We start from the raw sequence: 25,547 nt of genomic DNA on the forward strand, positions 1-25,547 counted from the left end.
AACCATAATTTCCACTCATTTTCAGTCTATTCTGAATACCTCACACCTCACAATATTATTTTTAGTCCTAAAATTTGCACCGAGGTCGCTGTGTGAGTAAGATAAGCGACCCTAGTGGCCGACACAAACACCGGGCCCATCTAGGAGTGGCACTGCAGTGTCACGCAGGATGTCCCTTCCAAAAAACCCTCCCCAAACAGCACATGACGCAAAGAAAAAAAGAGGCGCAATGAGGTAGCTGTGTGAGTAAGATAAGCGACCCTAGTGGCCGACACAAACACCGGGCCCATCTAGGAGTGGCACTGCAGTGTCACGCAGGATGTCCCTTCCAAAAAACCCTCCCCAAACAGCACATGACGCAAAGAAAAAAAGAGGCGCAATGAGGTAGCTGACTGTGTGAGTAAGATAAGCGACCCTAGTGGCCGACACAAACACCGGGCCCATCTAGGAGTGGCACTGCAGTGTCACGCAGGATGTCCCTTCCAAAAAACCCTCCCCAAACAGCACATGACGCAAAGAAAAAAAGAGGCGCAATGAGGTAGCTGACTGTGTGAGTAAGATAAGCGACCCTAGTGGCCGACACAAACACCGGGCCCATCTAGGAGTGGCACTGCAGTGTCACGCAGGATGGCCCTTCCAAAAAACCCTCCCCAAACAGCACATGACGCAAAGAAAAAGAAAAGAAAAGAGAGGTGCAAGATGGAATTGTCCTTGGGCCCTCCCACCCACCCTTATGTTGTATAAACAAAACAGGACATGCACACTTTAACCTACCCATCATTTCAGTGACAGGGTCTGCCACACGACTGTGACTGATATGACGGGTTGGTTTGGACCCCCCCCAAAAAAGAAGCAATTAATCTCTCCTTGCACAAACTGGCTCTACAGAGGCAAGATGTCCACCTCATCATCATCCTCCGATATATCACCGTGTACATCCCCCTCCTCACAGATTATCAATTCGTCCCCACTGGAATCCACCATCTCAGCTCCCTGTGTACTTTGTGGAGGCAATTGCTGCTGGTCAATGTCTCCGCGGAGGAATTGATTATAATTCATTTTAATGATCATCATCTTCTCCACATTTTCTGGATGTAACCTCGTACGCCGATTGCTGACAAGGTGAGCGGCGGCACTAAACACTCTTTCGGAGTACACACTTGTGGGAGGGCAACTTAGGTAGAATAAAGCCAGTTTGTGCAAGGGCCTCCAAATTGCCTCTTTTTCCTGCCAGTATAAGTACGGACTGTGTGACGTGCCTACTTGGATGCGGTCACTCATATAATCCTCCACCATTCTTTCAATGGGGAGAGAATCATATGCAGTGCCAGTAGACGACATGTCCGTATCCGTAATCGTTGTCAGGTCCTTCAGTCCGGACCAGATGTCAGCATCAGCAGTCGCTCCAGACTGCCCTGCATCACCGCCAGCGGGTGGGCTCGGAATTCTGAGCCTTTTCCTCGCACCCCCAGTTGCGGGAGAATGTGAAGGAGGAGATGTTGACAGGTCGCGTTCCGCTTGACTTGACAATTTTCTCACCAGCAGGTCTTTCAACCCCAGCAGACTTGTGTCTGCCGGAAAGAGAGATCCAAGGTAGGCTTTAAATCTAGGATCGAGCACGGTGGCCAAAATGTAGTGCTCTGATTTCAACAGATTGACCACCCGTGAATCCTTGTTAAGCGAATTAAGGGCTCCATCCACAAGTCCCACATGCCTAGCGGAATCGCTCCGTGTTAGCTCCTCCTTCAATGTCTCCAGCTTCTTCTGCAAAAGCCTGATGAGGGGAATGACCTGACTCAGGCTGGCAGTGTCTGAACTGACTTCACGTGTGGCAAGTTCAAAGGGCATCAGAACCTTGCACAACGTTGAAATCATTCTCCACTGCGCTTGAGACAGGTGCATTCCACCTCCTATATCGTGCTCAATTGTATAGGCTTGAATGGTCTTTTGCTGCTCCTCCAACCTCTGAAGCATATAGAGGGTTGAATTCCACCTCGTTACCACTTCTTGCTTCAGATGATGGCAGGGCAGGTTCAGTAGTTTTTGGTGGTGCTCCAGTCTTCTGTACGTGGTGCCTGTACGCCGAAAGTGTCCCGCAATTCTTCTGGCCACCGACAGCATCTCTTGCACGCCCCTGTCGTTTTTTAAAAAATTCTGCACCACCAAATTCAAGGTATGTGCAAAACATGGGACGTGCTGGAATTTGCCCATATTTAATGCACACACAATATTGCTGGCGTTGTCCGATGCCACAAATCCACAGGAGAGTCCAATTGGGGTAAGCCATTCCGCGATGATCTTCCTCAGTTGCCGTAAGAGGTTTTCAGCTGTGTGCGTATTCTGGAAAGCGGTGATACAAAGCGTAGCCTGCCTAGGAAAGAGTTGGCGTTTGTGAGATGCTGCTACTGGTGCCGCCGCTGCTGTTCTTGCGGCGGGAGTCCATACATCTACCCAGTGGGCTGTCACAGTCATATAGTCCTGACCCTGCCCTGCTCCACTTGTCCACATGTCCGTGGTTAAGTGGACATTGGGTACAACTGCATTTTTTAGGACACTGGTGAGTCTTTTTCTGACGTCCGTGTACATTCTCGGTATCGCCTGCCTAGAGAAGTGGAACCTAGATGGTATTTGGTAACGGGGGCACACTGCCTCAATAAATTGTCTAGTTCCCTGTGAACTAACGGCGGATACCGGACGCACGTCTAACACCAACATAGTTGTCAAGGCCTCAGTTATCCGCTTTGCAGCAGGATGACTGCTGTGATATTTCATCTTCCTCGCAAAGGACTGTTGAACAGTCAATTGCTTACTGGAAGTAGTACAAGTGGGCTTACGACTTCCCCTCTGGGATGACCATCGACTCCCAGCAGCAACAACCGCAGCGCCAGCAGCAGTAGGCGTTACACGCAAGGATGCATCGGAGGAATCCCAGGCAGGAGAGGAATCATCAGAATTGCCAGTGACATGGCCTGCAGGACTATTGGCATTCCTGGGGAAGGAGGAAATTGACACTGAGGGAGTTGGTGGGGTGGTTTGCGTGAGCTTGGTTACAAGAGGAAGGGATTTACTGGTCAGTGGACTGCTTCCGCTGTCGGCCAAAGTTTTTGAACTTGTCACTAACTTATTATGAATGCGCTGCAGGTGACGTATAAGGGAGGATGTTCCGAGGTGGTTAACGTCCTTACCCCTACTTATTACAGCTTGACAAAGGGAACACACGGCTTGACAAATGTTGTCCGCATTTCAGGTGAAATACTTCCACACCGAAGAGCTGATTTTTTTGGTATTTTCACCAGGCATGTCAACGGCCATATTCCTCCCACGGACAACAGGTGTCTCCCCGGGTGCCTGACTTAAACAAACCACCTCACCATCAGAATCCTCCTGGTCAATTTCCTCCCCAGCGCCAGCAACACCCATATCCTCCTCATCCTGGTGTACTTCAACACTGACATCTTCAATCTGACTATCAGGAACTGGACTGCGGGTGCTCCTTCCAGCACTTGCAGGGGGCGTGCAAATGGTGGAAGGCGCATGCTCTTCACGTCCAGTGTTGGGAAGGTCAGGCATCGCAACCGACACAATTGGACTCTCCTTGTGGATTTGGGATTTCGAAGAACGCACAGTTCTTTGCTGTGCTTTTTCCAGCTTGAGTCTTTTCATTTTTCTAGCGAGAGGCTGAGTGCTTCCATCCTCATGTGAAGCTGAACCACTAGCCATGAACATAGGCCAGGGCCTCAGCCGTTCCTTGCCACTCCGTGTGGTAAATGGCATATTGGCAAGTTTACGCTTCTCCTCCGACAATTTTATTTTAGGTTTTGGAGTCCTTTTTTTACTGATATTTGGTGTTTTGGATTTGACATGCTCTGTACTATGACATTGGGCATCGGCCTTGGCAGACGACGTTGCTGGCATTTCATCGTCTCGGCCATGACTAGTGGCAGCAGCTTCAGCACGAGGTGGAAGTGGATCTTGATCTTTCCCTAATTTTGGAACCTCAACATTTTTGTTCTCCATATTTTAATAGGCACAACTAAAAGGCACCTCAGGTAAACAATGGAGATGGATGGATACTAGTATACAATTATGGATGGACTGCCGAGTGCCGACACAGAGGTAGCTACAGCCGTGGACTACCGTACTGTACTGTGTCTGCTGCTAATATAGACTGGTTGATAATGAGATGTAGTATGTATGTATAAAGAAGAAAGAAAAAAAAACCACGGGTAGGTGGTATACAATTATGGACGGACTGCCGAGTGCCGACACAGAGGTAGCTACAGCCGTGGACTACCGTACTGTACTGTGTCTGCTGCTAATAAAGACTGGATGATAATGAGATGTAGTATGTATAAAGAAGAAAAAAAAACCACGGGTAGGTGGTATACAATTATGGATGGACTGCCGAGTGCCGACACAGAGGTAGCTACAGCCGTGGACTACCGTACTGTACTGTGTCTGCTGCTAATATAGACTGGTTGATAATGAGATGTAGTATGTATGTATAAAGAAGAAAGAAAAAAAAACCACGGGTAGGTGGTATACAATTATGGACGGACTGTCGAGTGCCGACACAGAGGTAGCTACAGCCGTGGACTACCGTACTGTACTGTGTCTGCTGCTAATATAGACTGGATGATAATGAGATGTAGTATGTATAAAGAAGAAAGAAAAAAAAACCACGGGTAGGTGGTATACAATTATGGACGGACTGCCGAGTGCCGACACAGAGGTAGCTACAGCCGTGGACTACCGTACTGTACTGTGTCTGCTGCTAATATAGACTGGATGATAATGAGATGTAGTATGTATAAAGAAGAAAGAAAAAAAAAAAACACGGGTAGGTGGTATACAATTATGGATGGACTGCCGAGTGCCGACACAGAGGTAGCTACAGCCGTGAACTACCGTACTGTGTCTGCTGCGACTGGATGATAAATAATGATATAAAAAATATATATATATCACTACTGCAGCCGGACAGGTATATATTATATAATGACGGACCTGCTGGACACTGTCTGTCAGCAGAATGAGTTTTTTATAGAATAAAAAAACACCACACAAGTCACACGACGAGTGTTTAACTTTTTCAGGCAATCACAATATAGTATACTATACTGGTGGTCAGTGTGGTCAGGTCACTGGTCAGTCACACTGGCAGTGGCACTCCTGCAGCAAAAGTGTGCACTGTTTAATTTTAATAATATGTACTCCTGGCTCCTGCTATAACCTATAACTGCTCCCCAGTCTCCCCCACAATTAAGCTGTGTGAGCACAGTCAGATATTATACATAGATGATGCAGCACACTGGGCTGAGCACAGATATGGTATGTGACTGAGTCACTGTGTATCGTTTTTTTCAGGCAGAGAACGGATTATATTAAATAAAACTGCACTGGTGGTCACTGGTCAGTGGTCAGTCACTAGTAAACTCTGCACTCTCTAGTACTCCTAAGCTCCAGTAAATCAAGTGTCTCTGTCTCAATCTCACTCTCTCTCTTCTAATCTAAATGGAGAGGACGCCAGCCACGTCCTCTCCCTATCAATCTCAATGCACGTGTGAAAATGGCGGCGACGCGCGGCTCCTTATATAGAATCCGAGTCTCGCGATAGAATCCGAGCCTCGCGAGAATCCGACAGCGTCATGATGACGTTCGGGCGCGCTCGGGTTAACCGAGCAAGGCGGGAAGATCCGAGTCGCTCGGATCCGTGTAAAAAAAGCTGAAGTTCGGGCGGGTTCGGATTCCGAGGAACCGAACCCGCTCATCTCTACACAGCAGCTAATAATACTGCTTAGAAAAGAGAAATGGGAGCTATGCCTCACAGTGGGGTGTGCTTTAGCTCTGATAGGCACCTTGGATTGGTCATGTGACCAATCCAGGAAGTGCATAAAGACATATATCGGAGCTGAGCAGCGTGCGCATACCCTCCAACTGTACCTTTTTAGCAGGTACAGTACCTTTTTTTTATGGTCTGTACCGATTTTTGGCTTTCCAAACTTCAATTGAAAGTATACCTTTACCCGTGGCCACGCCCCAATTTTTATGTGTCAAATGTTGGAGGGTATGCGTGCGTGGCAGGGGAGGAGGGAAATTGGGACCCAAAGTGCAGCCACCCGTGTACAGTGACTCGGGTGTGTAGCAGCCAGAAACAGGACTCTGTATTTATGTGTGTGTGGCATCTGCAGTGAGTGTGGGGACAGGACTGTGTGTGTGTGTGTGTGTGTGTGTGTGTGTGTGTGTGTGTGTGTGTGTGTGTGTGTGTGTGTGTCATCTATGATGAGTGTGGGAACAGGACTCTGTGTGGTATCTGTAGTGAGTGCGGAGACAGGGCTGTGTGTGTGTGTGTGTGTGTGTGTGTGTGTGTGTGTGTGTGTGCGCGTGTGTGTGAGTGTGTGGCATCTGTAGTGAGTGTAGTGACAGGACTGTTTGTGTGTGTGTGTGTGTGTGTGTGTGTGTGTGTGTGTGTGTTACATTGAGTAGGGGGTGAGACTCCCAGCACTCAGACCCACTCCCATGTGTGCCTCCCCAGCCTCTGACCTCACCACATGCCACTTGTGGGTAGGATTACCCACATTGATGATAAAAATGATGTTAGTATGGTTTGCAATTGCTTTCCTGGGCCAACATCTTTGTGGAAGTGAAAAATAAATAAATTGGACCTTCTTCCCTAACAGTTATGTGTGCAGTGGGTCTATTTACTCAGTTATTGGTGGGGAGGTTTGATAGATGGATTTGTCTATAAAGGGTTTAACAAAGTACATATATATATCAGGTGAAACGTCATATTTATGTGACTTATATCTTTGAATGGGGAAAACACAATAAATCTATACTTCGTGGCATGTTCACCTAAACTGTATTTTACAACTGATGTAAAGTATTCCTGGATGCTATTGGCATACTGTACCGCCCAACTTCTGGAATCTGGGAACTGCCGTGCCGGAGGAGCGCCCGCAGGTGTAAAGGGGTCGTGCAGGGCCTAGAGCCGCAACCCCCGTTTTCATCATTTTCATCATTTTTTAGCTCCTGTTTAGCCCTCCCTGCACTAATAGATGTCGTGCACACGTGCATGGCATCTATTCAGTGATCACCAGCTGCTTTGCAGAGCAGCGGTGATCACTGGTTCTCCCAATCTGCTTATTATGTCCTGATATGGGGGGTAATTCAGAGTTGATCGCAGCAACAAATTTGTTAGTAGTTGGGCAAAACCATGTGCACTGCAGGGGAGGCAGATATAACATTTGCAGAGAGAGTTAGATTTGGGTGGGGTGTGTTCAGACGGAAATCTAAATCGCAGTGTAAAATAAAGCAGTCAGTATCTACCCTGCACAGAAACAAAATAACCCACCCAAATCTAACTCTTTCTGCAAATGTTATATCTGCCTCCCCTGCAGTGCACATGGGCCCTCATTCCGACCCGATCTCACGCTGCACTTCCTCGCAGCGGTGTGAACGGGTCTGGAATGCGTGGCGTGTGCATTGCGCATGCGCGTCATTGCCCGGCAACGGCCGTCGCCGGGCAACGACACTGACAGCAGAGAAAGCGTTTGCAGCGGCGACTGCAAGAAGATTGACTGCAGAAAGGCGTTCCGGGGAGTCAACTGACCGTTTGAAGCCGTTGTTGGGGGGTGGTAAGAAAAACGCAGGCGTGTCCAGGTGAACGGAGGGCGGATGTCTGACATCAAAGCCGAGCCCTCCATTGCTGGAACCGTCGCACAGGGTAAGTATGTCCAGGGCTGGCCTTGATTTGTGAGAAACTTTTTTAGCATAGCAGGGCTGCACAAGAGATCGCAGCCCTGCTATGCTAAAATACACTCCCCCATAGGCGGAGAATAGTTGATTGCACCAGCAGCAAAAAGTTGCTTGGTGCGATCAACTCGGAATGAGGGCCATGGTTTTGCCCAACTGCTAACAAATTTGCTGCTGCGGTCAACTCTGAATTACCCCCATTGACTATGAAGTCTAATTACAAACCTACAAAGCATTATACCTTTTTTTTTACGATGACAAAAAAAATTGCGTTAATCCGACAGACAGAAAATACTGTCAAAATATCTACATCATCAAAAGCTTGTGGTAGTTTATAATAATCTGGTACAACAAATCTATATACAGTATATAAATGTGAAAGCCCTCACTCACTCACTCATGCACTGACTCATCACTAATTCTCTTACTTCCCGATATGGTAGGAAATAGGAAAACTGCATAATTCGAAGTTTAATAAACCTCCCCTAAGGGGATGAAAATGGAGTTGACATAATGTCTTCATTACTGATGCACGGCTTGCGTTGCGTGAACAATAATGCCCAAACGGGCAATTGGATCAACATTTGGATTGCACCTCCAGTGTGTAGAATTTAATAAACTACAAAAATACAAAAGCCCTCACTCACTCCCTCACTCACTCACTCACTCACTCACTCACTTATCACTTCTCTTACTTCCCAAAATTTAACATAGGTATTCTGTAGGTGGGACATTCAGAAATTCCTGTGCGCAGAACAGGTAGAACAGCTAGCTCCTAACTGTCATTTTTCAAACACAGCCTGTAACATGGCAGTTAGGAGCTGATTGGCTGGTAATTTATCTCCATCCAAGGCTTAGTAAATAGACCCCTAATTCTCTTACTTCCCGATATCTTAGGAAGATGAAATTTAACATAGGTATTCTGCAGGTGGGAAATAGGAAAACTACGCAATTAGAATTTTAATAAACCTCCCCTAAGGGGAGGAAAAGGGGGTTGACATAATGACATCATCACCGATGCGTGGGTTGCGTTGCGTAAATGATAACGCCCAAATGGACAATCGGATCACAATTTGGATTGCACCTCCAGCGTGTAGAAATTAATAAACTACAAAAATGATCCTGTCATTTTTAATTGTATCTGCTACGAGTGCTCCTCTGGTAACGTCAAGAATCATGGATTAATTTTTACTTACATTAAGACGTCTCAGATTTACATCTCTATAGATTTACCTAATTTTTAACACTCATTTATATTTACAACCATGAAAATCAGAAACTCCCATGCGTAGAACAGGTAGAACAACTAGTGCATTATATATAGTAAAATTTTTAATAACATATACAAAGATAAAGCATATTTATGATAAAGTTGAATGTGTATCAAACCTTGGAAAGAGATAATAAGAGATAATAATAATAATAATAATAATAATAATTATTTTATTTCTATAGCGCTCTTTCTCCAATAGGACTCAGACTACTTAACAGATAAAATGAACATAATACAGTACAGAAAAAATGAAGTACAGAAAAGCTATTCATAAAATACAGAGGGCATAGAGATACTAAAGGGACATTACGGAAATGATTGAGTAAACAGGAAATTCTTGAGTCTGTTTTTGAAAAATTCTAGAGTCGGGGTCTATGGAACTGGGGAAGTGAGTTCCATAGAGTTAGAGTTGAATGGCTTAAAGCTCGACTCTCAGATGAATTACAAGAGATTATAGGTACTGCTAGTCCTTCATCTACAGATCGCAGTAATTAAGTGGTGTAGTATGGTATCAGAATTTGTTTCAGGTACATAGGGCCTGGTCATGTAGAGCTTTGAAAGTCAGTAAGCCAATCTTGAAAACAATTTGCCATTTTACAGGCAGCCAGTGGAGGGAGTAGAGAATGGGTGTTATGTGGCTAGAAAGGGGATAGTTGGTTAACAGCCTGGCAGCTGTGTTTTGTACCAGCTGTAAAGCGGTGCAATTATTTTGCTGGGAGACCAAGGTAGAGGGCATTGCAGTAGTCTAATCGAGATGATACAAATGCATGTATGACTTTTGGAAGATTTCAGAGGGAATTAAGTACTTGATTCTGGATATGTTCCTCAGATGAAAGAATGAGGATTTGATTGTAGCTGATTCTGTACCTGATGTTTAAGTGTCAAGCCTACACTGACATGAAGAAAGATAAACTACCAACCAATCAGCTCCTAACTGATATTTTACAGGCTGTGTTTGAAAAATTACAGAAACTGATTTTATCTGTATCCAAGGTTTGACACATTTCCCCCAAAATACTGATGGACACACAACCTTTAAAAAAAAACAAAAGTTTAAAAAGAAAAATTCATACTTACCAGTGCCAGGAGCCAGGGATCGGTGCTCTGGTGAGTGCTGATGGTTAACGGGTCCTCCATGCGCTACGCTGTGACCCCTTTGCAGTAAAGTGACGGTGCAAGGCGGCAGCTCACTTTACAATACCGGGGGTCACAGCACGTAAGCAGGATCCGGCGCCCGGCAGCCTCCTGGAAGCAGCGGATACCGGCTCCTGGGACTGGTAAGTATAAATCCTCGGGGGGAGGGCTGTTTGTGGAGCAGGGGTAGTCGCAAGGGGGGATCGCGGTGGGTGGCGGTTGCGACAGATGAAGGCGCATGCGCAGCAGGACATTGGGGTATTTTTTACAACAAATACCCAGATGATGCTGTGGAGAGGCATCTCAGGGACAGAGCTTTCTCGCAAGCTCTGTTCCTGCATGCGATAATTGATACATCCATGCAATGTACTCAATTATCGCATAGCGAGTTTGGCCGATGTAATCTTCTGTCAACCCCTTAGATTGAGTTTGCACGTGATCGCAATTTAAGTCCCGGAGGGAGGTGGTGACGGGGAGGCAGTGCAGCGTTTTGTGGGTGGTGTCATGGCATTGGGGGGCATGGTCTGGACAATGGAGCCGTGTCCGGACCAATTGCGGGGCTTACCACGGTGGCTGTGTGACATTATATGCAGCCACTGCGACCCAAACATGGCGGCCCGGCGATCGGAGGCAGGGGCTACCCTAAACATGCGAGCGCTTTAGCGGGGGGGAGGGGTTTGGGAGGATTCAATATTCCAATACGTCTCTCGGTGCTTAATACCACAATCAAATAAAGTAACAAATATTCTATGTGGACTATAGTTTTTTTTAACAATCAGCTGCAGGGTATATTATTATGCCTGTGTACGCATAAAAAAGTAGCAATCTCCTGTTGCTACAGGAGATTGCATCTAAAATAGTAAATTGTTCACTCTGCGCTTATTTATTCAGGCTTACGAGATATTTGAAAACACATGCAACAATAATGTTAGTTTAGTTTAATATATAAGTTGTACCAAAGGTGCATATTTCTGACAAAAATGTAAATAATAAAAAGTAATAAAATTCAATATTTAAAAATACATATTACACCACATCCTTAAATCCTATTCCTATACGTATATTACTATAAGCTGTATATGCAATCGAATTTTCATTCCAGCTAATCTGGCCGATAATTAGAGGTAGATCAATAACTAAAACTAAATCAGTGCACTGTCGTAGACACAATACTCCGTGGTATTAAAAATTGTATTTAGGAGAACTGGAACCTTAGTTCCTTTCAGTCCCACAAGGAATATATAAAAAATTGTTCCTATAGAATTGCTTTTCCAAGCAATAAATAGCAATTATACAAATGCGCTGTTGGTAATTTGTAGACAAATGTTGTTTATAGCACACCGGTATATAAGTGCTCAATTTGACCGTCTGTAGGGATGTTTAACGGGCTCACCACTGTGGATCAGCTATGCTGAATAGGAAGGAGCCGGCTAGGAGGCACCGGATGTCTCCGTTCTCCCCAGTCTGTTTGCCGCTAAACCTTCCAGTAGCCGCCCAATTAAGTGCTGCCGTGGTGGTGAGCTGATGTCCGTATTGAGTCGTCCCCGGTGTTTAAAACCTTTTGTCACCAATAGCCTCTGATGCGTTTCGCTCGTGCTGGAGCTTTATTGAAGAGTCCCTACAGATGGTCAAATTGAGCACGTATATACCGGTGTACTATAAACAACATTTGTCTACAAATTACCAACAGCACATTTGTATAATTGCTATTTATTGCTTGGAAAAGCAATTCTATAGGAACAATTTTTTATATATTCCTTGTGGGACTGAAAGGAACTAAGGTTCCAGTTCTCCTAAATAAAATGTAATACCACGCAGTATTGTGTCTACGAGAGTGCACTGATTTAGTTTTAGTTATTGATCCACCTCTAATTATCGCCCAGATTAGCTGGAATGAAAATTCGATTGCATATACAGCTTATAGTAATATACGTATAGGAATAGGATTTAAGGATGTGGTGTAATATGTATTTTTAAATATTACATTTTATAACTTTTTATTATTTAAAATGTTGTCAGAAATATGCACCTTTGGTACAACTTATATATTAAGCTAAACTAGTATTATTGTTGCATGTGTTTTCAATCATCTCGTAAGCCTGAATAAATAAGCGCAGAGTGAACAATTTACAAGTTTGAGAGGATTTGCCTTGCCCTGTGCGAATTCTTGCAAAACTACAACTGATGCTGCATTAGGCCCTAAATCTCTTTGCACGTGTTACATCTGTCCCACCTGCAGTGCAACATTGTTTTTACCAGTTGAATGTGCTTTTTTGCTTTGTTAACAAACCTGAATCAGGCCCTCTGATTTAAACAGCAACAAATACCACTGAGACTACTGATGGAATTATTGAGGCCCTGTTGAAATCTCCAGAGATTAAGATGACAATTGACACATTCAAGTAATCTCAGTAGGGTCTGGTTCTGAAACTATAAACACAATGAATATATACCCAATCTCTCTCAGCAGTGTGGCTATTTTTAATGCTCATGCTGCTCTAAGCATGTCAAAATGATGGAACCCTATTGTGTTACCATGAATCTTTGTCTCTTTCCTTGCCTAACATGATCATTGCAAGTAAAACAAAAAAGAGTATTATGTGAACTAATGCCAACTATATTTATATTAACCAACATCTTCATATTCTGTTCTATTTTCTTGTGAGTTCTAAAATGTTCTTTGCTTAGGTGATAGAAAAACAATCTTTTTTTTTGGCTCATATAGGGTTGGATGTGTAACTGTTTCAGGGCCATAGAAAGGTGATATTCATCCCTGTGCCATCCCCAACCGCTGAATATGTCATGACATCCCATAATGGGTGGGGTTGCTGAGACCATGAAGGAGCTGAAGGCGGTTCTGTGGGGGTGAATAGAGTATTCTAAGGATGCTCTGTGTGGCTTTCTAGGCTGCAGGGCAATGGTATTTCTATAATGTTTGCAGGGTGTGGTCTACACGGGCACCTGGGTCCAGTGGGCCCACAATGCAGACCCTGCAACCATATATAGCAAGGTGGCCTTTTCCCAGTGATTTGCACATAGCAGAGAACGGAAGTCCTAGGAACAAACCATGGGCACCATGTTCCTGGAGACCTGCAAGTGCGCAGTATACTCTGCCACAAAGCCTGAGTCTACTGTTCTGCCAGAAAGCAGGGGACCTATACAGAGCCTGCACATGGACCCTCCAGTCTCTTTAACCATGACTGCTGCAGCGTGCTGTTCAGGGACCCTTCAAGCCACATGCTAGTGCCATAGGCATACCTCCCAACATGAGCCTCTCCTGGATGGACACAATGCTCTGCTCCTGGGCTTCCCTCTTAATTTATGATTGCCATCACCTGTGCTGAAACACCTTTCTTATCCATTAACCTGTTCAAACCAGGTAGCAGCAAGCATGAATTAAGAGAATAGTCCAGAAGCAGAGCATTTTGTCCCTCCTGGAGAGGGTCATGTTGGGAGGTATGCATAGGTGGTGGTGGTAGGGGGAGGTCCATTGCATCCATACTGTGAAAAAACACAAAAAAGTGTGTATGCGTATGCACGTATATAGTTTTATGTGCATCATTCACTTGTGTCTCCTTACACCTATAATAGCACCTACCCTGTAGCACTTAAAAGGGATTACATAAGTAATCCTGCCGCGCGGGATGCCGACTGTGAGTATCCCGACAGTGGCATCCCGCCCGCCAGAATGCCGGCAGCAGGGTGAGCGGTGCGAGTACCCTTGTGGGCTCACTATGCCACCCAGTGGGCTCAGTGGCGAGCGACACTCACGGGTGGAAATAGTCCCTGTGCGCCGGTATTCCGGCTGGTGGCATTGCCGTCTGCATCCTGGCTGCTGGGATCCCTGCATCAGGCAAATTGAACGGATCCCTATAATTGCGACATTATCTAGTACTATCTAGATTCCTCTGACTGTTTGATTATATATTGACCCTTCCAGCTGAGAGTACTTACATCAACAGTGGCTATATTATATGAGTGTAGCACCTGGCACCTGAATGTACAGGTGGACATTTGTAGATGAAGAGCAAACTACCTGATTAGGAAAGTCAGTTGGAGGTACTGATTAGCTGTGAGGCAGCACTTGTGAGTAACTAGAGAGGGAGTATTCAATTATTTCGACAGGGCGGAAAGACGGCAGTTTCTGACAATAATTGTCACTTTTCGATACTTCAATATTCAACTGAAGTGCCGGTTTTTCGCCCTGTCGAAAATTCTGACATGTCGAAAAACACATGCATGAGCGGAATCTCTGCTCATCCATGTGTTTTCAACCCCGTCGCAGTCAAAAACGGGTACATTTTCGACCATTAATTTTCACCCATAAGAGAGGTGCTGCACTGAATTGTGTAGATAACAACTCCTGGCATAAAAGGTAAGGTAGTGGTGGATCAAGTGCGACAGGTCTTCACTTTCTTCTCTTTGTAACAACTCCTGGCAGTAACTTAGAACAGTGAGTATGGAGGCAGAGGGAGTAAGAGAGAGAACTGTCTATGCTGCCAGTATCTTATAAACCCTAAAATTAACTAAATCCAATACATATATTTCTATAAAGAGGAGAGGAGCCAGTGGCAAATACCTGTTTTACCAGCTGTCATAAAATAAATTAATTCAATTACAAAGACAGCAAAAGTGACACTGATTGCTAAATTTAGCTGGTCCTCAGTAGAAATGATTGAGCCTTAATATGTATAGTTTGGAGCAGAGAAGGCAAAAGGGGGACAAGATAGAAACTTTCAAATATATCAAGGGATTTAGCAAACAAGGAAATCAGAAGTGAGGGTGTGGCACCCCACAGCTGTGGAACTACATGTCCCAGCATGTCCGTGACTGGAAGTCACTGGAGACATGCAGCTCACAGTACACAGACTTTACCACACAAGCTGCAGGGACAATAGGGGTTAACCAAGCTAGGGGATAATACATTGTTGCCAGTTACAAGCTCCATACCTGAAGCTGATTGGTTGTTACAAGAGCGGGAATCCCTTGAAATGAAATGTTGCCCTGGATCCAGAAAAGAGTAAATATACCCTGCACAGGATAAGAAGCTGTGAAGTGCAGAGTGGCAGTACAGAGAAAGTGTCACCATGAGGTATCGAGAGAGTCAGTGAGGAGTGCCAGAGTGAAGAGAGCCACCGTGTCTGCCATGGAAGGTAGGGAGTGCTGTACTGTTCAGAATGGACAGCCGCATAGTCAGGGGCCACAGGTCCCAGCAGCCCGACGTGTATGGAGACCCCAGCCAGGAGTGAGCAGTGGGTATGCATGGGGACAGCTAGCGGGAGCTGTGACAGTAGCAGCCTTGCCCATGTGGGGGCAGCCCAGCATCGGCAGAGATCCAGAGTGTCTGACTGGCCAGAGCGTACGGGTGAGGAAGCTGCAGGAGGTACTGCAGGGCCAGAGAGTGGGCCCAGCAGCAGCAGCCAGGAGAATGGTGGGGTAAGCAAACAGTGCCCTATGATAGGAGCTCACAGTGCCCTGTACCCCAGTCAGCCCTAAGTCTGTTTACGGCCACCCTGTCTCTGACAGACAACAGCCAGCAAGGGTCCCGTTACACTAACAGGGATAAGAGCCCCCCAACTAAGTACAGATTATTCCCTATATGGTCTGTGAGTCCACACCAGGGCTAATCACCCGCCACAGTGACTCCACAGACATTTAGAGAGACCAAGGGCATGGAAGTACAGGTTGAGTATCCCTTATCCAAAATGCTTGGGACCAGAGGTATTTTGGATATGGGATTTTTCCGTAGTTTGGAATAATTGCATACCATAATGAGATATCATGGTGATGGGACCTAAATCTAAGCACAGAATGCATTTATGTTACATATACACCTTATACACACAGCCTGAAGTTAATTTTAGCCAATATTTTTTATAACTTTGTGCATTAAACAAAGTGGGTCTACATTCACACAATTCATTTATGTTTCATATACACCTTATACACACAGCCTGGGGGTCATTGAATACAATATTTTTAATAACTTTGTGTATAAAACAAAGTTTGTGTACATTGAGCCATCAAAAAACAAAGATTTCACTATCTCACTCTTACTCAAAAAAGTCCGTATTTCGGAATATTCCGTATTTCGGAATATTTGGATATGGGATACTCAACCTGTACTAACTTCACCAGCACCTAGTCTACACATTTCCAGTTAAGAGGGATCTTTACTACCCATACTGTGTCTAATGCTAATTGCCCGACACTGATAGTGTTGAAGGGAGTGATAATGTCGATATTATCTTAATACATAAAGCTATACCTTTAAACACACTTTTACCATGGAGCTGCTGCGGCCACTAAACTTAATATGCACTCTACGTACCTTTTACGCTATTTGCGTAATGAGTCCCGTACCATGGAGGTCATTCCGAGTTGTTCGCTCGCAAGGCGATTTTAGTAGAGTTGCTCACGCTAAGCCGCCGCCTACTGGGAGTGAATCTTAGCATCTTAAAATTGCGAACGAAGTAATCGCAATATTGCGATTACACACCTCGTAGCAGTTTCTGAGTAGCTTCAGACTTACTCGGCATCTGCGATCTGTTCAGTGCTTGTCGTTCCTGGTTTGACGTCACAAACACACCCAGCGTTCGCCTAGACACTCCTCCGTTTCTCCGGCCACTCCTGCGTTTTTTCCGGAAACGGTAGCGTTTTTTCCCACACGCCCATAAAACGGCCTGTTTCCGCCCAGTAACACCCATTTCCTGTCAATCACATTACGATCGCCAGACCGATGAAAAAGCCGTGAGTAAAAGTATTAAGTGCATAGCAAATTTACTTGGCGCAGTCGCAGTGCGGACATTGCGCATGCGCATTAAGCGGAAAATCGCTGCGATGCGAAGATTTTTACCGAGCGAACAACTCGGAATGAGGGCCCATGTACGGACTTTGCGTACAAACGCCGCGCTGGGGGTACAAAGTACACACAGCGCGTACACACTCAATTAATACACTTTCAAACCTTATACAGTTAGGCAATGTAATACACTTTAAACCCTAGCAGGGAAAAGAGGACACAACACCGATTTGTAGTTAATCACTGGGTTCCGACACCACAGAGTAATATTTCTGAAAGGGGGTTAACAATACAAATTATGCACTACAATACAACAGTGTAAATGGCTACAGTCAATGTACATACGTGAGAATATTCGCATGCGCTTCCCGATCCGGTCCTCCGCTATCAGGTAGATAGCATTGAGAGTCTTGTGTGCCCGGCCAGGCAGCAACAGGCTTTTTATACAATACTTCCAAAAGGAATACAATGGATACTGTAATCCCTTTGTCCATTGGACACAGGGATGCATCTTTACAGTACAGGAGAGGTCATAGGTTGATTTGAAAAGGTGGGCGATGACTTTCTCAACTGTTCTTGTGGGTGGTCTCCTCTGGATTCCCGCCGCATACATAATATACAGTAAATACAGTTTATATCTATATTCTGCTTCTGCACATAACTATCCACAGGAATATGCGATCTTCCTCAAACCAACACCGGAATGTTACCCTTAAAATACCCTACAGCTGGATACCAGACACCACCTTATAACCTTAGTCTGTCCCCTCCTATCATGAAAAGGTGAATCCCCTTGTTCTGGAATCATTTAAACTGTTGATACTTGCTGATGTGGTGCAGGGGGACTATGTGTACAATGTGCACTATTTGGATTAAATATGTAATGTTTTGATAGCCCTCCATGCGTTCACAAACTCCGCCGTAAATACCCATACCACGCGCAGGACCGCGGGAGCGACCATACGCAAATTGCGGATATGTGCACGCATGGCAGAACAAGTGTACGCGCAGTGGGCATGTGTGTGTATTTTATACATGCTGTGTGTTCTGCAATATTTTTCAACTTTGACAGGAGCAACGCTGTTTGCTGTTCAGAAGTACATGCACTACCTTGTTCATTTAAGGTACCAAGTACAGGTCCAAGGGATTTATGTATATGCAGGGCCGGTTCTGGCGCTCTGAGCGCCCCGGACGGCAATAGGGGGCGTGGCTTCATACAGGGGGCGTGGTCATTTACGCCCCCTGTACAGACAGAAATGATGTGCGGTGTGCGATGACGTCATTGCGCACCGCACAGCAAAGGTCCTCTCCACGAAGGGAAACTAGACGCGTAGCGTATCGTAGCGTCCTTCGTGGAGAGGACCTTTGCTGTGCGGTGCGCGATTACGTCATCGCGCACCGCACAGTAAAGGATCTCTCCACGAAGGGAAACTAGATGCGTACGCATCTAGTTTCCCTTCACAGCGGCAGCGGGGGGACAGCGGCCAGCGGCAGCAGGCGGGCAGCGGGGGGCACACAGCAGCAGCGGATCTTGCCCTGGTGCGACGCCCTCCGGATGGCGCCCTGCGTCCTCCGGAAGGCGGCGCCCCGGGCAAAAGTCCTGCTTGCCCGTTGCAAGATCCGCTACTGTGTATATGCATATACATTCCCGCTTACATTGGGATCCTAAACTCTGAGCTATGGAGCCCTGAAACTATCTTCCAGGAACATTGCTACCGTGAACTGTGTTAGAATTATATTATACAGTACTTATTGCATGCATATTGATTTGTACCAATACGTTAGAAAATTGTCTCTTTATTGCACAGAGTAATTGAAAGTGTTTTATATCATGAATAGTTGAGAATATTTAAAGGTATCTGATGCAATCACAGATATTAGTAGGAAGTGATTTGTGATGTATATTTAAAGACGATTTATATAGTCATAATATTGTTGAAGTGATTACTGTTGATTTTGACTAATTTGCATAGCAGTTGTCTGTATTGCCTGATATTGTGTTGTTCCCATCTTGCAGGCAGTGTTTCTGTTGTTTAGCCTTACCTCGTTGGTTTAATAAATCAACCTCACTGAGGTTTTGTACGACATCCCAGAGACTGGTCCTGTACTGTCATCTGTCCGCCATCGCCCGAGAACATGTAGTAGAAGCAACTCAGCTGAAGAATTTACTGAGGTTAGTGAAATTTGCATACACTGTGAATTATCCCTACCAGGGTATTACAAGGACAGTTGGAAATCCTGACCCTCCCTCAACTGACAGCACAAACCGCTAATGTCATACTACATGCAGGTGTATTCTACAACTAATCCAGGTATTAACATTCTGTCTTTAGCTATAAATACCCATATGCATTTCCTCCTTAAAAAATATAAATGAAAGAAAAAAATGTTTTTCACAATTTTAATGGGATCTGTGCTTATTCAGTGTATTACCTGTTGTTGTTTCTGAAAAACCTCCAAATAGACCTTTTGCATGTCATAATAAATCTAATTTATGTCTTCATTGTGAGCTACTGTATTATTCCTTTACTGGACAGGTATCAAACAAATAGCCTCCTAGTCATTCACTGGCAGATTCAGGGGGGCAGAGTGTCCCCCCATATCATTTAGGAGACATTTTTATTTTATTTAAATGACAGCCCCAGGGCCAGGACAAGCAAGAGGCTGCAGGGGTGGAACAAGCAGCAGTGTGAACAGTGCATTGCACAGGCATACGCCGCTATTAATGGACCCGTAGCTGGCGGCCTTATAATGAGTCAAACTGACTCACCATTAGTAGCCGATGCTGCTGAACTACCAGTCCATGGCTGGTGATAGGAGAATGAAGACCCAGTCCATCTGGAGGAGGAGGAGGTGGGGTAAGGGTGCAGTGGCCTCCCCTCATCTCTCCATGGATTCTCCTCTCTGCCTCCGGTATGGCTGGCATATGCCTCTGCCTGCAGCTTCTGTACCCTGGCATCTCCAAGACTGCAACAGCCAAAAAGTCAGCTATGCTGCTCTGCTGTGGGCACAGCCACCAGACCTAAAACAGCAAGTATTCATACTGATTTTCTGCCTGCAGCCAGCTCACTGCTGTCAAACTGTTAGTGTCTCCCATGTCACCCACTATCTCCCTGACACCCCTGCCTCCCCCTGTCACTCAGCATCAGACTAGCTGACTGGGGAACCACTTCTGGTCCATTTATGCCAGGACAATGTTTAGAAGCACCTGGTTCTTTACATCTGCTACTTGCATCACAGGTGATTGCAGGTGCGAGTGCAGAGAACCAGATGCCTCTAAACATTGTTGTAACAGGTGGGTTAAGTTCAAGGAGACCCAAATGGGTGGATTCCCAGAAAAGTAATTTAACAAATAACTTGAATATATAAATATGAATTTATTGTATACTTAGCTAAGGTTATTGATCAATACAGCAATCACATCAGCATATTCAGGAGCCTCACCCTCTGTGTCTAGAGGCTGAGTTATATTCAGATCATCCTGGCACTTCTGCAGTCCGTGTTTCATCCAGGCTGTTTAGGCTGAATTAACATTGATTGGTTCCAGTTTATATAGGCTCGAGAACTCCTGAATAAGCTATTTCATATGTACAAAGGTCAAATCAGGACATATATATATAAATGCTAAGAAACAGTAGGGGCACTGTTGCCTCCATTTTGAATGTTAGAAATAACATTATATCCAATGATTAACATGGATTATATAGATTAACACACAAGGTGAAACAAGATTGTCTCAAAATGAAGATGCAAACATTCTAATGTTGACATATGTCCAACTCCAGACACTTGCCTTGTTTTGGTCTCATATAACCAGATAAATGGACATCGCCCTTGCTTGTAAAATATATCTGTGTCAGGAATACTGGCACACACAGAAACACATCAGTATGTTATATATATATATATATATATATATATATATATCATATAGAAAGATAATCAGGTGCGCTCAGTAAATCAGGGATCAGTCTCTTTCACTTTAAGACTTTAAAATCACTACTCCTAAAAAAAATAGGGAGTGAAAGCACTAGTGTTCCTTTCTTTATTGAAACGCTGCTCCCCACCGTCACATATGGCCCGGATATAAATATAGTCATTTATGAAAGAGGGCACTCACCAATTTTTTTAAAAGGTCAAAGGTTATTTATTACCACATCATGAAGTCAGTCAACGTTTCGATCACATCCCAGTGATCTTTGTCAAGACATCAGCAGAATACTGTAGACAGCAGGACACCAAAAGCAGCATGTCCAGCCAGCTCACTTAGTGTGATATTTATACCCCCATCTATTAGAGAGCATCAGACACGCCCACATCCACTTCCTGTGTTGTAACAAACACACCAAACTACGAATACTGCTTGCTCAAATAGCTAGACATATTAGCAATGCAATAGGCACTGGATGGTAGCTGTATTAACCATGAAAAGTGAAGACAATAAGTCACAAGCAGCGCAAAACAAACCAAATTACATAAAACACCAAACAGGAAGTATCCGTGCGTTCCAGCACCTGGAATGCATGCGGAAGGTGGAAGTGACCGGACTAAAGACGGACGTGACATCACGTCGTCATGGGAACCCGCGACTACCACTATACAAGCAAGGAATAGCTTAATAAACATGACTCATGCCTTACAATACTTGGAACGCACACAAGGCAGAAATGACACACCATAGACAGGACATGACATCACGTTGTCATGGTGACCGGCCGAAATAAAAAACAGATGGGCGGAACAGGCGCCCGTTTATGTAAAATATAAACATATAGATTCGGCATGGCGCTCCACTGGAAGTAAACATGAAAGAATAATAGTACAAGAGGTTAATCACGGTCTTCACTGGACTGTAATGAGCATGTCTGATGTCTCTAATTTTGGCAACATACATAACAATGTTCTATAACATGAGACCATGTAAAACATAACTTTTACTATTAACATTAAAAACCTATCAATAGTCATCCGAAGCGCACCATGGACCGCTGGCATAAACCGTCACCATAAATATGGTGTAAATCATGCCAGGCTGCCGATGGGCACCCAAGATGTAGATATCAGATACACAAAAATGAAAAATAAAATAAAATAAATAGAAGACCCTGCTGCAGGTGCACCAAAAATAACACGAAAGGCTTATATAAAGAAATATAGGAATTATTTTGCCACATTTTTAGCCACATAGAGGACACATCAGTGTCAAGATAAGAAAATGCCATATGGGTTAGCTTCATTGAGACCATGTGGGGTAATAGTCCCAAGTTCAAAAATCCATCTAGATTCACGTTGTTTTAGCTTGAGTTCTCTATCACCACCGCGAATTGACGGCGGAATCTGATCAATCAACATGCACTTGAGACTCGATATCGAATGTTTTTGTTGTAGCCAGTGCCTCGCCACTGGCTTATCTGTTTTATTCGTCTCTAGTGCCTGACGGATGGAGTAACAGTGGTTAGCCATCCGTTCACGGAATCAGCGAGTCGTAAGGCCAACATAATAGAGCCCGCATGGGCAGATGATGATATATATGACAAACTCAGACAAGCATGATAACTTGTGCTTTATTGGTATCCGCTTCCCACTATGTGGGTGTGCAAATGAGGATCCGCTAGTCATTGATCGACAGGTCATACAATCAGGACATCGGAAACAACCTGTTTTTTTTTTCAACCACATTGAGCTGGTCTTCTGTGGTAATAAGGCAGGTCGCATCAGTAAAGACCAGCAGAATGCGGTGGGAGAATAAAATAGTGTGGGACACCCATATATATATATATATTTCCCTTGTATTATATATATATTTCCCCCTTCTTGCCCTATTAAAAACACCATATTATATTAATAATAAACACCAACCACCTTTCTAGAGATATAAAATAAAACACTGATATAATAACGAAATGAAGTTAAAAACATGACATAGACTGAATTGTGTATAGTCAGCATACAACCTGATATGTTATGGGTAACTAGTACAAGTTACAGTATGTTTATTTAATTTGTATGTTACATTGGTGCTAAAATATCTGAAAGCATGAGATTGATTAATAGTGAAACTTATTTTTTATATCACTCCTGACAATTGTCCCAGCATAAATGGACCGTAAACATTTCCCCGGTCACCCTGTTCAACGCAGGTGTCACTCATTGTCTATTCCCATCAACCACTGTGTCACACTCGCGGCGCTGCGGCTGCCGCGCTTACCGCTCCGGGTGCGCTGGGTATCCCAGCGGTCGTCGCCCCCGGTGGGCTCCGGGTAGTTGCGTCTTGCTGGCGCTGCCTCCGGTGGGTTCCCGGGGTGTGGGTGCTGCCATTGCGCCCGGCATCCACGAGAGTGTGGTGAGCGGGTGACGTCATCGGCCCCTTCCGCCAATCAGGAGAGGGCGGGAAGTTCAAAAGCAGATGCCATACAGAGCCTCGGCGCCTGAGTATCGTCTTTCCAATGATCACCAGTGCTAGCAGCGTTCAGCGTGTTCTCAAGCTGAACGTCTCCTGTGTTCCAGCGTTACAGAGTATCCTTCAGTGGGAAATTCCCTGTGCTACCAGCGTTACAGAGTATCTTTCAGTGGGACATTCCCTGTGCTACCATCGTTACAGTGTATCACTCAGTGGAACCTTCCCTGTGCTACCAGCGTTACCGTGTATCACTCAGTGGAACCTTTCCTGTGCTACCAGCGTTACAGTGTATCACTCAGTGGAACCTTCCCTGTGCTACCAGTGTTACAGTGTATCTTTCAGTGGGACATTCCCTGTGCTACCAGCGTTATAGTGTATCACTCAGTGGGACATTCTCTGTGTTACCAGCGTTTCAGTGTATCTCTCAGAGGTACACCTCCTGTGCTTCCAGTATTACGGTGTATACCTAAGTGGAACGCCTCCCAAACTTCCAGAGTTACACTGAATCTGAAATCCTCATTTAGTTCTTCAGCATCACTCACAAGTTCTTCATTCTTCTGTGTGCTTCAACATCGTTCTCAAATCTTCATTCATCTCTTCAGCATCGCTCACAAGTTCTTCATTCTTCTGTGTGCTTCAACATCGTTCTCAAATCTTCATTCATCTCTTCAGCATCGCTCACAAGTTCTTCATTCTTCTGTGTGCTTCAACATCATTCTCAAATCTTCATTCAATTCTTCAACATTGCTCACAAGTTCTTCATTCTTTTGTGTACTTCAGCATCGTCCCCAAGCATTGGCCACAACTAATTCTTTAGCATTACACGTCGGTTACAACGGCTAAGTTCTGCATGAGGAAAACCTACATCCGGCCATCCCTTCTCCGGCCCAGCTGTGGTTCCTCTTCCCGATCATCGGAAGAACCCCCGAGTTCTCAACACTCCCAACCCAGGTCAGTGACATACTGCCTTTTCCTGTCACCTCTGCCTCCCCCTGACTATCTCCCCATCATCTCCCTGACCCTCTCCCCATCACCCATTTCCTGGTACCCATTGCCTCTCCATCTCCCACTATCTCTCTGCATCACCTCTTTGTCTTGTCACCAGTTCCTTTTCACCCACTACCTCTCCCCATTATCCTCTATTTCACCCACTGCCTCCCCCTGGCATCACCCACTTTCTCCAACTGTTATCCATTCCCTGATGTAACCCACTATATTCACCGTCACCCATACCCTGGCCTCACCACTGCCTCTCACTGTCACCCTCTACCTCTCACTGTCACCCACTGCCTCTCCATCTTCCACTATCTTTCCCAGTCACCGACTGCCTCACCCTTTGTCTCCCCTGCGTCACTATCTCCCCATCACCCTCTCTCTCCTGCAACCCTCTGCCTCTCTACGGCATCACCGTCTCACCATCATATGAAACAGCATTCACATGCCTCTTGTTGGAAGGTCATGCCCTTGTTGCCAGGCAATGCCCATATTTTCCCAAGAGCGTGTGCACCTTTGGCACACACAAACAGCCCCACCCCCTGTCCCCTGTCATCGTGCCTCCCCTCTCATTTTGTTCTGGATCCACCCCTATAGTCACTAATTAGATTCAGGTACAACTTAACATAGCAGCAATTTGGTCCAGAAAAGTTCCCTTAGTTGGATAACATGACAGTCCCCTTGAATATAATGCATACATAAATTCTATTGTAGAATCTGATAGCGCTCCACCTCTACTTGGTTCTTTTGTCACTTAGGGGCCCATTTAGCATTGATCACATACACAATGTGATATGGACACAATATTAGTGCCCAACTTGGCATTGCAATGTGCGATCATATCAGCTGGATGTTTTTTCCAGCTCCCACAGGGACAAGGACACCAAAAGGAGCCCATTCCTGCAAAGTGCTGTGAAGGCTGCTGGTGCTTCTGCACATGCGCGGTCCCCGCTGACTGCACATGCACAGAGACCAAGTTCGGCTCCGGATCCCTCCTAGCAGCTACAAATATGATGTGTAGCCCATAGGCTACAATGGGCTACCTCAATTTTCAGATGGTGGTAGCTACAGGCCTCAATCTCGGGAATGCTTTGCATTTCCAATATTGATACATCTGCAGCATTGTATCCCCCATAGAAATCTATGGGGTTGCAGATGCCGCAGGAAAGGAGGGATATCTCTGAAACCGG

The sequence above is a fragment of the Pseudophryne corroboree genome, chromosome 6 (genome assembly GCF_028390025.1).
Source record: "Pseudophryne corroboree isolate aPseCor3 chromosome 6, aPseCor3.hap2, whole genome shotgun sequence".
In the NCBI taxonomy this organism is placed as follows: Eukaryota; Metazoa; Chordata; class Amphibia; order Anura; family Myobatrachidae; genus Pseudophryne; species Pseudophryne corroboree.